We start from the raw sequence: 12,514 nt of genomic DNA, 5'->3' as shown, positions 1-12,514 counted from the left end.
AATTCGCAATAACTGAGAATGCCTGTCAAGTGAAATAGTTTAGGTACCATAGAAGAAAATAAGAAATAAACAAAAATTAGACAACATATTCTCATGCATAAGCAGACAGAAATTGGTATGACTAAATTATGCAATATTAGATATCCTTAATCAAGTGTTTCCGCATTTGTTCTTTAATATTAAATATGCCATAAACAAGCATTGCACGAGACAAAACAAACAGGTCATTACTACCAAGCAAGCAGCTGACAATGCAGAGAAGACAGGGGCAAGATGCGCGTCCTTACCTGGATGGAGACAGTGGTCTGCTGGTCCTGGCAGGTGGTGAACACCTACGACTTCTTGGTCGGGATGACAGTGTTCCTCGGGATCAACTTGGTCATGACTCCACCAACGGTCTCAATACCCAGGGTGAGAGGAGCCACATCAAGGAGGAGGATATCTGCATCAAGGCAAAATCACACTTATGTAAGCAGGATGGCCACATACAAGAAAAAACCCCCAGCTATAGCACTAGTGAAAGAGCACCGAACCTTTTGTCTCGTCACCACCCTCGCCGCTCAAGATGCTTCCCTGCACCGCGGCACCAAAGGCAACAGCCTCATCAGGGTTCACACCCTTGTTGGGCTCCTTGCCATTAAAGTAGTCCTTTAGGAGCTGCTGGACCTTGGGAATCCTGGTGCTTCCACCAACCAGGACGATCTCGTGGATCTAGCTCTTCTCAAGGCCAGCGTCCTCCATGGCCTTCTTGACAGGGCCCATAGTCTTGCGGAACAGATCGTTGTTCAGCTCCTCAAACCTAGCACGGGTCAACGGCTCCGAGAAGTCGGTCCCGTCAAAGAGGGACTCGATCTCAACTCGGACCTGGTGCTGGTTGCTCAGGGCTCTCTTGGCACGCTTAGCTTCCCTCCTCAGCTTCCCAAGAGCACGGTTGTCCTTGCTGTACTTCTTCTTGATCAACTTGATGAAGTATTCCATGATCCTCTGGTCAAAATCCTCACCTGAATGAAGAGGTGATACAGTTCAGGTCAGAAATAGATATGCAAGCTCACATGAAATGTGCTCAACAGTAAAAGCAAGTGTGTCCATGTAACTTCTAAATACACAGTGCAGATTCAAGGTATGCATGCATCATAAACTTTGAATGCAGATAGCCTTTATAATTATATCAATATATCTGGCAACATTAACCATTCAGATTCAGATCAACAAATCCTATGAATACATGGCATCATCATGAGTTTTAATATATCAAACACAAGCATCTGAAAATAATATAACAGTACAGTGATCAGAAGTATTTTATTGCCGTAGTGCATAGGATAGCTATTAATCGAAAAATTCTCTTACCTCCAAGATGGGTGTCACCATTGGTGGCCAGCACCTCAAACACACCGTTATCAATGGTCAAGATACTGACATCAAAAGTACCACCACCAAGGTCAAAGACAAGGATGTTCTTCTCGCCACCCTTCTTGTCCAAACCATAGGCAATAGCAGCAACAGTTGGCTCATTGATGATCCTAGCAACATTGAGGCCGGCAATGACACCAGCATCCTTGGTTGCCTGCCTCTGCGCATCATTGAAGTATGCTGCAAAAAACAAAACATAAGGAAGTAAGCCACCACATTTTTACTTAACAACTACTAGAGGTAACCAGCAGAATGGTTCAGTTACTAACCAGGGATAGTGACGACAGCATCGTTGATCTTCTTGCCAAGGTACGCTTCAGCAGTATCCTTTAAAACCTCCAATTAAGCATTGTTATCAAATGCAAGCAGTCAAAAACTTACCTTGACAGTTGTAAGTCTTGTAATTTCATTACCCATCATGTCAACGAGTATGGGAAGGCATGCTGGTAATTCTCTTTCAAGACCATCACCAAAAGTAGAGACCACCAAACTCATGCAAGATATGGCGCATTCTTTTACCTCCTGGGAGAACACAAATTTGCATGATAAATGAGAGTGCACTGCAAGCACACAAGAGAGGGAGTGAGAAAAGAGAATTTTGCCAAACCTGATCCTGATCTTGATTGACCAAACGTCCCAGTATCGCATTATAGATTGGACCAACGTATGGCTTAAAATCAATTGCGGTTGTCTGCACCACAAAATAACAAAAATAAAAAAAAATAAAAAAGATAACAGGGTACTTCATGTCCGCAAGGCATGGAATACAGTCTTTTCACATCTTATTTCAGCATTATGAACATTAACAATAACAAGTAAATTTTACAAAAGAAAGGGACAGCTCAGACATCAGATTGAAACTCGAATGACTAGATATTGCCTTCAATCATTAGACACAGGTGAAGCAAACATAAGCATCAGAAAAAAATGCTATGAGTTATGAATGAAAATTAAAAGCCCGGTGCCCTCACAAAACACAGCATTAATGACTAAAGCGCAGTTCAAACAGAGCAAATGCACACAACAAACCCTGGCATAGGTTTAAGCTAAAGTGCGCACATAACTCTGTAAATTTATCTTCAACTACGAGAACTAGACATGTATAACTAAAAACCAGTGTGGACTTCAAGAGGGTTTCTATTGCAACACTAGAATAAGATTACATCCTCCAGTAACCCATGGCACACTAATATAATATGTGCAGTGCCTCTTCTATAAACGGAGAAGTTTTTTTAAAAAAAAGTTTTGTACTCCATGTGATCTTTTATGTAAGATATGAATTAGTTCAGTTTAGAATGGAAGGTGTAGCAAACATCATAAAAAGTGTGTGGTGTGCATAAACCATACCTTAAATCTCAGTTAGTGAATGCAGGAAGTTCAGACATGGTTCCTTTGAGGTACAGAACAATATCTGAAGTATTAGACTCAACACAAGAAGTTCATGATTTTGAGTACAGTGCTTTTTGTTTACTAGCTGCAGATGAGCCAAAAAATGTTGAAAGTGCCTTGACAGATCAGTGCTGGAGACAGGCCATGAATTCAGAACTTGACTCTATTGAACAAAATCACACTTGGGTGTGGACAGATCTGCCAAAAGAACAAAAGGCAATTGGTTTGAAGTGGGTTTTCAAAGTCAAAAGAGATGCTGCTGGAAATATAGTGAAACACAAAGCAAGACTTGTTGCTAAGGGGTATGCTCAAAAGGAGGATGTTGATTTTGATGAAGTATTTGCTCTTGTGGCAAGGTTTGAAACAATAAGAGTGTTGATAGCTCTTGAGCACAGGGGAATTGGGAAATTCACCACATGGATGTAAAATCAGCATTCCTAAATGGAGACCTTCAAGAAGAAGTATATGTCACTCAACCTCCAGGTTTCCAAGATACAAAGAAGCCAGGCAAGGTACTCAGACTGAACAAAGCACTATATGGGCTGAAACAGGCACCTAGGCTTGGAACATCAGGCTTGATTCAGAACTGGTGTCCCTGGGATTCAGAAAATGTGAAGTAGAACATGCAGTTTACAGGAGAGGAACTAGCAAAACCGTGCTGGTTGTGGGAGTATATGTGGATGATCTAATCATCTGTGGGCCTTCTGTAAGTAGCATTGCAGAGTTCAAGCAACAAATGATGAAGACATTCAGTATGAGTGATTTGGGACTGCTCAGCTACTACTTGGGAATGGAGGTGAAGCAAGGAGAAAATAGTATCACAATCTGTCAAAAATCCTATTCAACCAAGATACTAGAGCAGTGCAACATGACTTCCTGTAATCACACTGACACTCCTATGGAGCAGCGAGTAAAGCTCAGTACTGCTCAGAAAGGGACTGAATATGATGAGACCAGATATAGAAGTGTCGTTGGGAGTCTGAGGTACCTGGGGAATACTAGACCTGATCTAGCTTTTGCAGTTGGTCTGGTAAGCAGATTCATGGAGGCCCCAGGTAAAGAACACTGGACTGCAGTGAAGAAAATTCTCAGATATGTGGCAGGTACACTTAACCTGGGAGTGAATTTCAAGAAGGGGGCAGCAGCAGATTATACATTGCTTGGCTACACAGACAGTGATTGCTCAGGTGACTTAGTGCACATAAAAAGTACCTCAGGTATTCTATTCTTCTTGGGAGATAACTTGGTGACTTGGTCCTCTCAGAAGCAAAGGGTTGTAGCCCTGTCATCATGTGAAGCTGAATAATAGTTACAAGGTGAGGTGGTGCAATGTTAATGCAAAATTAGAAGTCTTTAAGAGCAATGGATAATTAGAGACACAGTAGCAGTGTTTTCCTAAACGCTAAACGGTAAATAGTCATTTACCTACCATTTAGCATTCAGGCTACAAGGTCCATTAAATGAGCTAAACATCCAATCAAATGGGATAAACAGACGAGTGAATGGAATCAGCATACCCCCTGTGTAACATTTACAGTATTAAATGGGCTAAACGACTATTTAGGAGAACATCACACAGTATTAACAATTAATCCTAACTGACAGGATCAAGAAAAAATATAACATATACATATTATGTTTTCCATAAGAGGCGTATAATACTTACATTATGTATCTCCAAATGAGCAGGCCATGACGATAGCTTTTTCTTGCCAGGCCTCACAGTTTTCATAACTCGATCACACCTTATCACAAGGTTCTTGGTCGGCAAAGTGTTAACAATGTCTTCCACCTCTAAATCTTTATCTGGCCCCAAAATTTTAACAATGTGCGTGAACATGTACAGGTTTCCAAACACATGAGCCACTGCCGTAATTTTCAAACAAGGGTCGATGCAAACAAAAAGCCTGAAACAACACATGTGCTTCTTTTGAGTTGACCCAGATTTGGTTTTTGTGTTTTGATTGGAGAACTGTTGGAGCAAACAACGTCATACACCCCTAACAAGTTTGAGTCTAACCCCAACAATCAGATTTTGGGAAAAAGTTTTTAGCATTCTTTTGGAGTTGCTCTAACCACCATTCCATCCACAGGACCCCATTACACATACCACGAGCTTCTACAGATCTACAAAATTCTTGAATGGATGAGCAAACAAAAAAAGCAACATCTAACTAACCATGCGAAAACCCTAATAAAATCCCACGAAATCGCATCGCACAGACCCCCAAAGAAATTGAAGAGACGAATCTAACGACCGCGCTCCCGGATGCATAGTGAAATGTTGGTCCATGAATGACCAGGCAAGCAACGTGTGGAGCGGACCAGAGCACAGCGGAGGGATCAAGCTCACCTGGGGTGCGGCGCGGGAAGAGCGCGAGACGGGGCCGTCGGTCTTCTTCCCCTTGTCCTTGTCCGCCGACTTGGCGGCTGTGGCCTTGGCTCCCTTCCCCGCCATCTTGTCAGAGGAAGCGGTGAGCTTGGGCTGCGGGGGCGGCGAGCCAAGGACGAGAATGAATGGGCTGGCGGCGGTGCGATGACCTTTGGCTGCTGGGCAACGAGCCGAGGAGCTCTAGCGGCGCCGCGGTGACCTTTGGCTACTAGGCAGCGAGGCGAGGACCTCTGGCGGCGGCGCCGCGGTGTTCTAGCGGAGGCGCGATTTTCTGGCGGCGGCGGGCAGGAAACGAGTGAGCTGAGAGAGAGACTCGCGGCACCGCGGTGTAGGGATTTAGGTGGTTAAGTTCGACGGTGTCCATTTGGCCCACGAACTTAATATAAGAATGTGAGTACCCACGTTCCTAATTCGTTAAGTTCGACGGTTTTGTCCATGGCCCACGAACTTAATGTAAGAACGTGGGTACCCACGTTCTTAAAAAAACTCATGAACTTAACTAATGTAAGAACGTCGGTACCCACGTTTTTAACAAAACCCACGAACCTTTATCAGTTTCTTGTAGTGTATGGCATCATTTCAGCTGGGATTGATCTCTACACTAAAGATAATTTTGAAGACTTTGTGCAATTTTATGAGCCAGCAAGGCTGGGCATACCTAGGAGGTTTGGAGAGACAGCAGGCCTGAGGCATCATCCTGTTGTGATCAACAAGATTGCAAGAGTCATAATTCTTCCTAAGAGTGGGGACAAGAGCAAAATTCGAGACAAATTTTGGAATATTATCCACCATGTCATGAATGGTGAGGTAATGAATATTGTGCTCTTCATGATGAGACAGCTAAATGATCTGAAAATGGACAAAAACCAGAATTTAGCCTATGCACCTTACATTATGGCTCTCATCAAAGCAAAGACAAGATTTGAGGGGCCCTGTGAGATAGTTCATACACCCTTTAGACCCTTCAGGAATGAAATTGGGTTCCTCACCAGGCCACTCACTCCCTTCCCAGATGATGACGAAGATCCTGGTTATGATGCAGGAGAAGCTCCTGAAGCTGAGGCCAAGCAGATGCCACCTCCTCCTCAGCCTCAGCAGTATTGGCAGCCTGGCCGAGGCTACTTTGACCCATATTTTCAAAACATGCAGCAAGGGCTTCAGACCCACATTGATACCCGCTTTCAGAGAATGATGACACATATGGACCAACGCCTGGATGATATGCAATCTAGTTTTGATAGTAACTGGGATGCGCTAAACACTGAGTATTCTGAATTTCGCAGTCACATTCAAACTAATGTCACTGATCCTATCATGACCATACTCAACAACATGCAGCAGAGTTTTCAGGACAACATGGGAGCTCTGTCTAGTCAATTTTACAACCTCTCTACCAATGATAGCATGCAAGAGATCAGTCAGAGGCAGCAGCAACTCCAACAAGACTTTGGACAGTTTTCCACTCTTTTTGACACCTTCAACACTCACTACTATAACATGCATCCTCCACCAAGTGATCAGTGAAGCCTCTCCTTTGTGGCAATTGATGCCAAAAGGGGAGAGAAGTGAAGAAAGAGAAGAGAAGTTGTCATATTCAGGGGGAGTTTGTTTATGTGGACATTGAGACCGTACATGTGCATGTTTACCATTTTATGTCGCATGCATTATTTTATGTCTTATGCACTTAATATTGGTTACTATTTGAACTTTGAACTCTATGTCTTATGCCTGTGGACAACTATTTGTAATATTCTGTGGGTTGAACTATGTTTAGTTCAAATTGCTCTGTGAATGGTTAATCGAGGAGTGATTATAATTGTTGCGCTTACTTTACATATTATCTCTTGTACGCCTCGATAACCATGACTGTAGGAAGGTCTCCATCAAAACTTCGATCTATTATGTGTGTTGTATCTTCAGCTTGAAATATCCTGCACACACATAGGGGGAGCTTTTCTTACATTCTGAGTTTTATTAGGATTTATCTATCTCTCGGACAGAACTTCAAATCAAGATAAGTCCTATGAAACTCATCTCCAAAATCCTTCTTATACCTAAGGTATGAGTGAGATTTGGAAAAACAAAACTTCTCCTGAATATATTGTGTAGTGTTGTCATCAATTACCAAAAAGGGGGAGATTGTGAATCATCTAGGCCCCTTAGTGATGTTTTGGTAATTAATGACAACTGTTTGTGGAATAACGGTTCTTGGAGAAATAAGAATGCAGGGTTGGACCACATAGAAAAGGAAATCTTGGAGATTTATAAGCATTGGTTGTGGATCAAGTGAAGGCAAAGGTATAACATAGGTTTTGTTTTTGCCGGTCTTGAGGAGTTTAGAGAAGATACTTGACCGGATTAGTAGGTTAGATAGCCATACTATCAATAGGGGTCAATGACTTTGATCTGTTTAAAACTTAGTTTCTCATAGAGCATCTAGTGGTTGCATTTGCATGAGGACTAACAACGCTTCAAATTTCATGAGTTAAAAATCCTTTCAAAAGCTTGTTTTGAAAAGTGCAAAGTCTTGGATGCGCGGACCGTCCGGGCCTTGAGGGCGGACCGTCCGCGATCCTCCAGTAGGGTCCGAAGTCTGACCACTTCGGACAAGTCCTGTTCATTTGCACTGTGGACCATCCGGGCCTTAGGGCCATACCGTCCGCAGTCCTGACCAGAGGAGGCTGCTCTTGGCACAGTCCCTGAATTATAGTGCGGACCGTTCGGCCTTGATGGGCGGACAGTCCGCAGGTGCCAAATATGGTTTGGGCAGGGATTGTGTGGTTTTTGGGATTTGTAGTACGGACTGTCTGGAGGATAAGCCCGAACAGTACTGTCTCTAGGTCTCGGACCGTCCGGCCTTGTAGGCGGACGGTCCGCTTGTGTTAACTGCACTTGGTCAGAGCTCTGTGTGCTCCAAGTTGCCAGGTCGCGGACGGTCCGACCAAGGTGGGCGGACTGTCCGGACCTTACTTTTCTGATAGCTCTGACATCTTTCAAACGGGAATTATAGTCGTTATGTGTACGGCGGACCGTCCAGCCCTAGGGCGCGGACCGTCCGCGTGTGCGCAGAACAAGTGCCTTTTGCTCATAACGGTTGGATTTGAGTGGGGGACTATAAATAGAAGGGTAGCTCATGTTCTTGGTCATTCCTTGCATACATTGAGCTCAATTGTGATCCTCCAACTCACTCTCTCACACTCTTTGCTTGAGATTGCATTCTAGTGAAAGATTGAGTGTTCCTAGTGCATTTGCATCCATCGGTGATTCTTGAGGCACTAGGTGGTACATCGAGCAAGCGTCATTGGCTTGTTACTCTTGGAGGTTGCTGCCTCCTAGTTGGCTCGGTGATTGTCTCCGTCGAGCTCTCCAAGAAGATTGTGGAGAAGCCGCGGTGTTGATTGTGAGGGGTTCGCGCCTACCTCGCCGGAGCGGCAAAGGTGACATTAGTGGAATCGAGGTATTGAGTGATTTCTTGTCCACTTGGCTCAAAGATCAAGTCGTGTCTTTGAGAGCACCTAGAGGGGGGGGGGGTGAATAGGTGATCCTGTGAAACTTGAAAACTTAAGCCACAAAACTTGGTGAATCGTTAGCACAATAATCGCCAAGTGGCTAGATAGGAATCCTCAACAAAATACAATAACCAACAAAGATCAATCACAGAGATGACACGGTGGTTATCCCATGGTTCAGCCAAGACCAACGCTTGCCTACTCCACGTTGTGGCGTCCCAACGGACGAGGGTTGCAATCAACCCCTCTCAAGCGGTCCAAAGACCCACTTGAATACCACGGTGTTTTGCTTTGCTTATCTTTATCCCACTTGCGAGGAATCTCCACAAATTGGAGTCTCTCGCCCTTACACTTAAAGTTCACAAAGAAGCACGGAGTAAGGGAGGGAAGCAACACACACAAATCCACAGCAAAATGCGCACACACACGGCCAAGAATCGAGCTCAAAAGACTATCTCAAAGTTCTCACTAGAACGGAGCTCGAATCACTGAGAATGACAAACGAATGCGCAAATACTGAGTGTGGATGATCAAGAATGCTCTAAGGTTGCTTGGTTTTTCTCCTCCATGCGCCTAGGGGTCCCTTTTATAGTCCCAAGGCAGCTAGGAGCCGTTGAGCGCAAATCTGGAAGGCCAATCTTGCCTTCTGTCGTCGGGTGCACCGGACAGTCCGGTGCCCGATTTCCTTCCTAAAATGGCGCAGCCGACCGTTGCTGATCTGGGAGCCGTTGGCGCACCGGACATGTCCGGTGCACACCGGACAGTCCGGTGCCATCTTCTAGCTGTTGGCTCAGCCACGTGTCTCGCGCAGATTGCGCGCCCGACCGTTGGCCCGGCCGACCGTTGGCTCACCGGACAGTCCGGTGCACACCGGACAGTCCGGTGAATTTTAGCCGTACGTCGTCGGTGAATTCCCGAGAGCGGCCATTTCGCCCGAGCCAGCCTGGCGCACCGGACACTGTCCAGTGCACCACCGGACACTGTCCGGTGCACCACCGGACAGTCCGGTGTGCCAGACAGAGCTTAGTCTTGGCTGTACACAGCCAAGCCTTTTTCACCTCTTTTCTTTTCTTCTTCTTTCTGTTTCTAACACTTAGACAAGTATATTAGTACACAAAACCAATGTACTAAGGCTTAGAAACATACCTTTACTCTTGATTTGCACTTTGTTCGTCCATGGGCATAGATTCACATTTAAGCACTTGTGTTGGCACTCAATCACCAAAATACTTAGAAATGGCCCAAGGGCACATTTCCCTTTCAATCTCCCCCTTTTTGGTGATTTATGCCAACACAACATAAATCAACTAGAACAAGTGCAATATCACTTCAAATAAAAACTCAAATTTATTTTGATTCAATTTGGCATATATGGATCATCCTTTGCCACCACTTGGTTTGTTTTTGCAAATCAAACTCAAAATCCTATCTCTAAGTCAAATCCACTTGTAGAGACATAAAGAGAGGTTTTCCAAAGAAAATTGATTCAAGATTCCAAAAACTCCCCCTTTTTCCCATAATCAACACTTCTCCCCACAAGAGGCCAACTTTTGACAAAAGAGACAATGCAAGAGTTTTGACAAACCAAAAGCTCTATCCTACTGTTTTCAAAGTTTCTCAAGTGGTAGTTGATCCATTTATTGCTTTGGCCTTTATTTTCTCCCCCTTTGGCATCAAGCACCAAAACGGGATCAATCTTGGCCCTTTAACCTCATTGCCTCACCAAATTCTTCAATTAAGAGCAAAATAGGCAATAAGAGTTTAAAGATGAACTTGGAAAAGTTACTCTTTTCATCGGAGAGCAGTGGAAGTCTTGCATGGTCCAAGTCCACACTACAAGAAACTGATAAATGTTCGTGGGTAAAATTAAGAACGTGGGTACCGACGTTCTTACTTGAGTTAAGTTCATAGGTTATGTTAAGAACGTGGGTACCCACGTTCTTAAGTTAAGTTCGTGGGTCCTGGATAAAACCGTCGAACTTAACGAGTTAGGAACGTGGGTACCCACGTTCTTAAGTTAAGTTCGTCGGGCTTATGAACACCGTCGAACTTAATCCTGAAAACCTAGATCCAAAAATCCCACGCGCGCGCGGCTCTCTCTCTCACCCTGTCTCATCCCGCCCACACGCGCTCCTCTCTCACCAGTGCCAGGCCTCGCCTCCGCCGCACCACCGCCGGCAACCCGCGCGCGCCGCCGCGCCACCTCGAGCTTTAAGCAGGTGCAGGCCTCATCCGTCGCGCACTCGTCCGCCGCGCGCGGCTCACCTTCGAGGCGCTCTGCAGCAGGTACCAGCGCCAGGAGACCTCCGCCGGCGTCCGCAACCGCCATGACCTCCGCGCCTCCAGCCAGATGCTCTCCGCCGGCCACTGGCTCCACCGCGAGGTCCGCCTCGTCGGCGACATCCCCGGCGTCCTCGTCGGCGACGCCTTCTACTACCACGCCGAGATCTGCGTCGTCGGCCTCCACACCGCGCCTCAGGCCGGCATCGGCTACATCCCCGGTAGACTCCTCGACGTGGGCCAGTCCATCGCCACGAGCATCGTCTCCTCCGGAGGGTACCTCGACGACGAGGACACCGGCGACGTCATCGTCTATACAGGCAGCGGCGGCCGCCAGCGCAACCGCGTGAACCACTCCGCCGACCAGACGCTCGAGTGTGGCAACCTCGCGCTCCACAACAGCTACCAGTACGCCGTGGAGGTGTGCGTCATCCGGTGCCACGACGTCGAGTAGAACTTTGGATTAATGGGATTGTCAAATCTAGCTAATGTTGCCAAGGATTAATCCAAACTTTATCGGAAGTGAAGAGGTAGCTGTACAGCACTGTAAATTTCCATCCTTTGTCTTGGTAGCTTCATTTTGTTTCTTTTGATCAGTGTGAAATTTTTTATCGTGCAGGATCCTACATGCATTATTTGTCGACAGTATCTGTATCTTTCAGCAGTCTCCTGTAACTGTAGGCTGTCTTCTTATGTTTGCCTAGAGGTGTGTCTGTCTTGCAGAGTTATTAATTAGGAGGTCGTCATGCAATTGTTTTGCCTATTCAATTCTTAACCGCACCATATTTATGTGCTCATTCATTTTTATTTTTATATTGGACAGCTTAACTTAGTATGTCTGTTTTCCCCTGTAACAGCGTTTAATGAGCCATAATCTTATGCATATCGAATGTTCTGTTTGTTAGATCTAAGTCAAGTATTTTAAGTATAATTGAATTTGTTTCTTTTTCCAGTACTGGAAGCACCTTTGTGAATGCAGTCCGAAGAAGCATTGCTTACTTTATCGACACACCCTTGCAGAGTTGGGGGATTTAGTGTGCGAGGTCTCTTTGGTTAGCCCCCAAGGGGACAATATTACGCAGAATCCACACTTGCTTAATGATGTTTATGTGCCGTCTAAAAAGGTTTGATATTGAATAAAATAATGCTCTGTCAAGAAGATATATTTTGAGTATTTGCATTTAGTTCTCTATTGACCAAAGTATGGACGGAATGCTTTGCTCATTTTTATAATTTTATCTTCCAATTATCCATGCTTCTTTTTACCATTAAAGCATGGTCATGTGATGTTTTGGGCTTGAAATTATGCCTCGTAAAGGATCAATCTTATGCTCATTTGGGTTCTTGTTGTTGTGTTTTCCTTCTTACCTTCCTCTAAGGCATGCTTTATTTGTTTTTTTCTAGGTCAAAGATCACTATATATTATATAGACAGCTTGCAGAAGATTGGGTTTCAAACTCTGAACATATTCTATATATTATATAGACAGCTTGTAGAAGATTGGGTTTCAAACTCTGAACATATTCTCCAG

The 12,514-nt window shown here is 44.8% G+C and overlaps 1 pseudogene; it reads right to left on the bottom strand.

The window, feature by feature from the left end:
- Positions 1-317: 317 nt before the first annotated feature.
- LOC103633718 (luminal-binding protein 3-like) lies at positions 318-5,260 on the bottom strand (annotated as a pseudogene).
- Positions 5,261-12,514: the final 7,254 nt, after the last annotated feature.

Source organism: Zea mays, chromosome 9 (assembly GCF_902167145.1).
Source record: "Zea mays cultivar B73 chromosome 9, Zm-B73-REFERENCE-NAM-5.0, whole genome shotgun sequence".
NCBI classification, from domain to species: domain Eukaryota; kingdom Viridiplantae; phylum Streptophyta; class Magnoliopsida; order Poales; family Poaceae; genus Zea; species Zea mays.
Note: the sequence above shows the minus strand (reverse complement) of the source record. Positions and strands in the feature narration are given on the sequence as shown.